The sequence below is a fragment of the Budorcas taxicolor genome, chromosome 2 (assembly GCF_023091745.1).
Source record: "Budorcas taxicolor isolate Tak-1 chromosome 2, Takin1.1, whole genome shotgun sequence".
In the NCBI taxonomy this organism is placed as follows: Eukaryota; Metazoa; Chordata; class Mammalia; order Artiodactyla; family Bovidae; genus Budorcas; species Budorcas taxicolor.
Genome location: NC_068911.1, coordinates 113547463 through 113554159, shown reverse-complemented (window position 1 = coordinate 113554159; position 6697 = coordinate 113547463). Strand labels below are relative to the sequence as shown.

Below are 6697 nucleotides of genomic sequence, written 5' to 3'. Positions count from 1 at the left end.
GGCATCCATAATTTTTGTTCTCCTTTGGGTCAGGACTTAAAGGCCCCTATGGTGAGCTCTCTCTGCAAAATGGTCAGGAATTTAGGTCAGGAATTTAGTCCAGTGGTGGGGTCACAGCTCAAAATATTAGTCTTCTTTCTTTGTGAGCTGCTTTCAGAATTGATCTACAATACTTGCAATTAAGCCAAACTATATCTTTGACTTCCCTGGTGGCTCAGATGGTAAAGCGTCTGCCTATAATGCGGGAGACCCGGGTTCAATCCCTGGGTGGGGAAGATCTCCTGGAGAAGGAAATGGTAACCCACTCCAGTATTCTTGCCTGGAAAATCCCATGGACCGAGAAGCCTGGTAGGCTACAGGCCGGGGGGTTGCAAAGAGTCGAACACGTCTGAGCGACTTCACTTTCACTTTTCGTATCTTTGCTAAAGTCTTTCCTGGAATAAACCTAAAACCACCCAGGTGGCTACTTTGAAGGTGGAAACTCTCGATGTTGATAAAAAAAATAAATAATTTACCATGTAGTCATATTTTCTATGTTAATTTGTCTTTGTCTGTAACACAGAGTGACTAACAATTTTAGATTCTGTTTTCTAAAATCTATTATTTTAGAGTCTTTATTTCTAAAATTTCTGGGAGTTATGGACCCATAGTTTGATGTTTCATAAGTCTTTGAAATGTATTTGCTTCACTTTAATGCTAAAAAGCTGTTGCTATACTTTGGCCACCTGATGTGAAGAACTGGCTCATTAGAAAAGACCCTGATGCTGGGAAAGATTGAAGGCAGGAGGAGGGGCATGACAGAGGATGAGATGTGTGGATGGCATCACTGACTTGATGGATATGAGTTTAAGCAAGCTCCAGGGACAGGGAAGCCTGGTGTGCTGTAGTCCATGGTGTCACAAAGAGTCAGACACGACTGAGTGACTGAACTGAACTGATCCATCTGTGATAGAATTTGATTCACAATATATTTCAGTTAAATTTAAATGCAAAAGGTAATTAAAGGCTAATTAAAAGGATATTAATATCTATTGCAAAGGTATTTTATTTATCTGTTTATCTGACTTTCAATTTATTGACAAATCTCTCTATCTGGAAACAAAGCAGAGAGGGGAAGAGAAAGAGAAGAAAGAAGAGAAGGGAAAGGAGGAGGAGCAGAGAAAGGATGAAAAAATAAATGAATTAGTGTCAGTAAGAAATACTTCATTTTAGAGCATGGAATTTTGATCTCTGTTAAACAATGCTTTTACACTTACAGTTGAAGTCTCAGAAAGATCCAAAACAATCTATATTATCTATGAGTTTTACAGGAAAAGATTTTCCCCCATTTTCCTATCTTCTCAAAGAAAATATCCTAAACATTTCAAACCTAACATGTGGTTAATAAAAGGACAAACAAATAAAAATGCCCTGCAAAGAATTTTAGGCACTTGTCATGTCTGACTCTTTGCGACCTCATGGACTGTAGCCCACCAGGCTCCTCTGTCTATGGGAATTCTCCGGGCAAGAATACTGGAGTAGGATTCCATGCCCTCCTCCAGGGGATCTTCCCAACCCAGCAATTGAACCCAGGTCTCCTGCACTGGAGAAGGCAATGGCACCCCACTCCAGTACTCTTGCCAGGAAAATCCCATGGATGGAGGAGCCTGGTAGGCTTCAGTCCATGGGGTCACTAAGAGTTGGACATGACTGGGTGACTTCACTTTCACTTTTCACTTTCATGCATTGGAGAAGGAAATGGCAACCCATTCCAGTGTTCTTGCCTGGAGAATCCCAGGGATGGGGGAGCCGGGTAGGCTGCCGTCTATGTAGTCGCACAGAGTTGGACACAACTGAAACACCTTAGCAGCTCCTGCATTGCAGGCGGATTCTTTACCATACCTAACTTATACTCCCTGTCTCTTCAACTCCCTTTCTCCTGCATCACAGTTCCTGGAAAAACCTGAAGGTGGTTACATCTAGCACTCTATCTTCTGTGCTCCTGATTACAGGTAACTCTAGCTGGATATGAAAAATACACTGCCAGGCCCACTAGTCTGATGTTAAATAATCACCACTGATTTCAAGTCAGTCATTATCATGCTTGTTAGTCTCACTACACTTCCATAGTCAATTTACTTTCCCACATTTCAATATAACTATTTTACACCTTCCCTCACTTTAAGTGCTCAAAGCACCTTTACTTTCAACTAATTTCCTTGTTTTCTCATTCCACTAAGAAAATATACTTTCAACTGTACTAGAGGTCGCTTTCCTCTTCCATCAAGATGTAAGATCATCAGGGCAAGAACTATTTGATTAACCACTGAATTTCTTGCACCTAAAATAGTGCCCATCATGTCTTTAGGCACTTAGTAAAAACCTTTATTGAATAAATGAGCAAATTATTAGCATTCTACCTATTCTGTCATATTCTAATAAAAATACTGTGACAATAATTATCTTCCATTATTCTCCCCAACAACCTGTGGAGTAAGTGATGCAAGGATGATTGTGCTCATTCTTTAGGTAAGGAGAACTGTCTCTAGATTTAATACACTGCTCGGGATCACCCAGCTCATAGTGGCGAATCTGAATGCCTATCTCCAGAACACTAGCCAAGTTACCACATTTGCACTCTTTGTGTGTGTGTGTGTGTGTGTGTGTGTGTGCGCTCAGTTGCTCAGTTGTGTTCAACCCTGAGCAAGTCATAAATATGGACTGTTGTATCTCAGTGAGCTGCTTAATGTCATCTTATAGGGCAAATATTTTAGAAAACTACTTTGCACTAAAAACACACTCTCCACTTCTTTATGGCCTTTAAATACTTATGGTTTTCTGGACAAAATATGTATAAAATTCTTGTTAGAAAAAAAAGAAAATGGAAGTAGTCTTCAGTTCAGTTCAGTTCAGTCGCTCAGTCGTGTCCGACTCTTTGTGACCCCATGGAAGATAGCACACCAGGCCTTCCTGTGCATCACCAACAGCTGGAGTTTACACAACCTCATGTCCATTGTGGAGAAGGCAATGGCACCCCACTCCAGTACTCTTGCCTGGAAAATCCCATGGACGGAGGAGCCTGGTAGGCTGCAGTCCATGGGGTTGCTAAGAGTTGGACATGACTGAGCGACTTCACTTTGACTTTTGACTTTCATGCATTGGAGAAGGAAATGGCAACTGACTCCAGTGTTCTTGCCTGGAGGATCCCAGGGACGGGGGAGCCTGGTGGGTTGCCGTCTATGGGGTTGCACAGAGTTGGACACGACTGAAGCAACTTAGCAGCAGCAGCACGTCCATTGAATCTGTGATGCCATCCAACCATCTCATCCTCTGTCATCACCTTCTCCTCCTGCCTTCTATCATTCCCAGCATCAGGGTCTATTCAAATGAGTCAGCTCTTCACATCAAGTGGCCAAAGAATTGGAGTTTTAGCTTCAACATCAGTCCTTCCATGAACACTCAGGACTCATCTCCTTTAGGATGGACTGGTTGGATCTCCTTGAAGTCCAAGAAACTCTCAAGAGTCTTCTCCAACACCACAGTTCAAAAGCATCAATTTTTCAGTGCTCAGCTTTCTTTATAGTTCAACTCTCACATCCATACATGACTACTGGAAACACCATAGCCTTGACTAGACAGACCTTTGTTGGCAAAGTAATGTCTCTGCTTTTTAATATGCTCTTTATGTTGGTCATAACTTTCCTTCCAAAGAGTAAGCGTCCAAAATAAAGTCTGACACTGTTTGCACTGTTTCCCCATCTATTTCCCATGAAGTGATGGGACCAGATGCCATGATCTTGGTTTTCTAAATGTTGGCTTAAAAGCCAACTTTTTCACTCTCATCTTTCACTTTCACCAAGAGGATCTTCTGTTCCTCTTCACTTTCTGCCATAACGGTGGTGTCATCTGGATATCTGAGGTTCCGTTCAGTTCAAATCAGTTCAGATCAGTTCAGTTGCGCAGCTGTGTCCGATTCATTGCAACCCCAAGAATTGTAGCACGCCAGGCCTCCCTGTCTATCACCATCTCCCAGAGTTCACTCAAACTCACGTCCATCAAGTTGGTGATGCCATTCAGCCATCTCATCCTCTGTTGTCTCCTTTTCCTTCTGCCCCCAATTCCTCCCAGCATCAGGGTCTTTTCCAATGAGATAACTCTTCGCATGAGGTGGCCAAAGTACTGGAATTTCAGCTTTAGCATCATTCCTTCCAAAGAACACCCAGGGCTGATCTCCTTTAGAATGGACTGGTTGGATCTCCTTGCAGTCCAAGGGACTCTCAAAAGTCTTCTCCAACACCACAATTCAAAAGCATCAATTCTTTGGCGCTCAGATTTCTTCATATTGATATTTATCCCGGCAGTCTTGATACCAGCATGTGCTTCATCCAGCCAAACGTTTCTCTTGATATTTCTGCATATAAGTTAAATAAGCACGGTGACAATACACAGCCTTGACGACCTCCCTTTTCTATTTGGAACCAGTCTGTTGTTCCATGTCCAGTTCTAATTCTTGCTTCCTGACCTGCATACATATTTCTCAAGAGGCAGGTCAGGTGGTCTGGTATTCCCATCTCTTTCAGAATTTTCCACAGTTTATTGTGATCCACACAGTCAAAGGCTTTGGCATAGTCAATAAAGCAGAAATAGATGTTTTTCTGAAACTCTTTTGCTTTTTCGATGATCCAGCGGATGTTGGCAATTTGATCTCTGGTTCCTCTGCTTTTTCTAAAACCAGCTTTGCCTTGCTTCAGTTTGTACTCCAAGGGAAAATTTGCCTGTTACTCCAGATGTTTCTTGACTTCCTACTTTTGCATTCCAGTCCCCAATGTTGAAAAGAACATCTTTTTTTGGTGTTAGTTCTAAAAGGTCTTGTAGGTCTTCATAGAACCATTCAACTTCAGCTTCTTCAACATTACTAGTCAGGGCATAAACTTGGATTACTGTGATATTGAATGCTTTGCCTTGGAAATGAGCAGAGATCACTCTGTTGTTTTTGAGATTGTATCCAAGTACTGCCTTTTGGATTCTTTTATGACTATAATGGCTACTCCATTTCTTCTAAGGGATTCTTGCCACAGTAGTAGATATAATGGTCATCTGAGTTAAATCCACCCATTCCATTAAACTGAAAACATTTAATTTGAGAATGTTTGTACTCCTTGTTTTTTTTTTTTTTTTTTTTGTACATGGCCCTCATCATTTACCTAGTTCATAAATGTTTCTAATTACTGTAAAATACTTTCTTCAATTTGGTGCCATTTGGACATATTTTCCTGCTGGTTTCCATAGCAAACTTTTCCTCAGAGTTTCCTCGTAACTGTAGGATATGCGAACAATGAGCTGTTTTCCACTTTGCTAGATGAAGGCATAGAAATATGACTCAAACCACAATTTCAACTCAGGAACCAGCTATAGTTCTGACACCACCAGCAGCATTTGCCTTCCTGGCATAGTGTCCTGGAGATGCCAGTTAGTTCATCATGGCACCAGGTGATGGGCAAGCTGTCTTTCAGTGCTCCCAATAAACCCTGACAGACTAGGCAGACTCCCATCACCCATGGCCGGTTAGAGATAATTGAGGACTGTTAAGAACCATAAAATTCTGCAACTTTGCCTTCCCATTTAACTTGCTGCTCTGCTCCTGTTCCCACACAAGATATTGTCCCTTGTACTTAGCTCTACTTAGCGGAGCTCTTCTGTCAGCGGAGAGTGACAGAAATCATTATTTTATATTTCCATCTCCCTCAGCATCGTGAATATTGACATCTTTTTTGACTGTCTTGTGACTAGTATTCATTGTCTAACTGGTTCATAGGTAATGGTTAACACCACAGGGCCAACACTGAGTGTATTCACAATTCTAAATATTATAATATAGAATTATGCTGCTTTATTCTGTGAGTGGACTCTTCTCATTAATATTGTCATTAGGGTAAGTGAAACTATAATCAGGGTTTGATTTTAAATTTTGTCATAGAGGAAGATGTTTAATATTTAGAAATGGAAGTTATCAAGGTAAAAATAGCTTTTTTTCCTCCTGCCACACACACTTATATCTGGATATCTATAAAGAAAGTAAAGAGGAATCTCTAAACTTGTGATGGTCTGAGTTGAAATGTAGGCTTAGTCCCTACCCATAATATAAGAGGTAAATTCAATGCAAGGAGATTACTTTCTATTATGAGGGAATAGCTTCCTTGGTAGCTCAGAAGGTAAAGAATCTGCCTGCAGTACAGGAGACCTGGGTTTGATCCCTGGGTTGGGAAGATCCCCTGGAGAAGGAAGCAGTGGCTACCCACTCCAGGATTCTGGCCTGGAGAATTCCATGGACAGAGGAGGCTGACAGGCTACAGTTCATGGGGTCACAAAGAGCCAGACACAACCGAGTGACTTTTGCGTAATAAAAGAGGTAAATTCAATGCAAGGAGATTACTTTCTATTATGAGGGAATAAGGCTGTAAAACTATTGATGAATATTTGGGACTGTTCTCAAAATAATGGCTATTCTTGCTTCATTAAGCAATGCTGGATGCTTCTATATCCATTTAAGAATGATTTATTTATTGTGAGACTGTTCTTCCTTTCCTAACTGAAACTTACATCTCATGAAAAGATTCCGAACTTCAGAAAAGACACAAGTAAAGAAGCAACCTCCTGAGTTTCAGAAGCAGTTTAGCAACTGAAAGTTTTGTATTCTCAAGTTGGTCTGGCCAACTTT

General features: G+C 41.1%; 1 non-coding gene across 1 annotated transcript; it reads left to right on the top strand.

The window, feature by feature from the left end:
- Nucleotides 1-203: 203 nt before the first annotated feature.
- On the top strand, nucleotides 204-275 carry TRNAY-AUA (transfer RNA tyrosine (anticodon AUA)). The gene has a single exon. It is a non-coding gene; the product is annotated as a tRNA-Tyr (tRNA).
- Nucleotides 276-6697: the final 6422 nt, after the last annotated feature.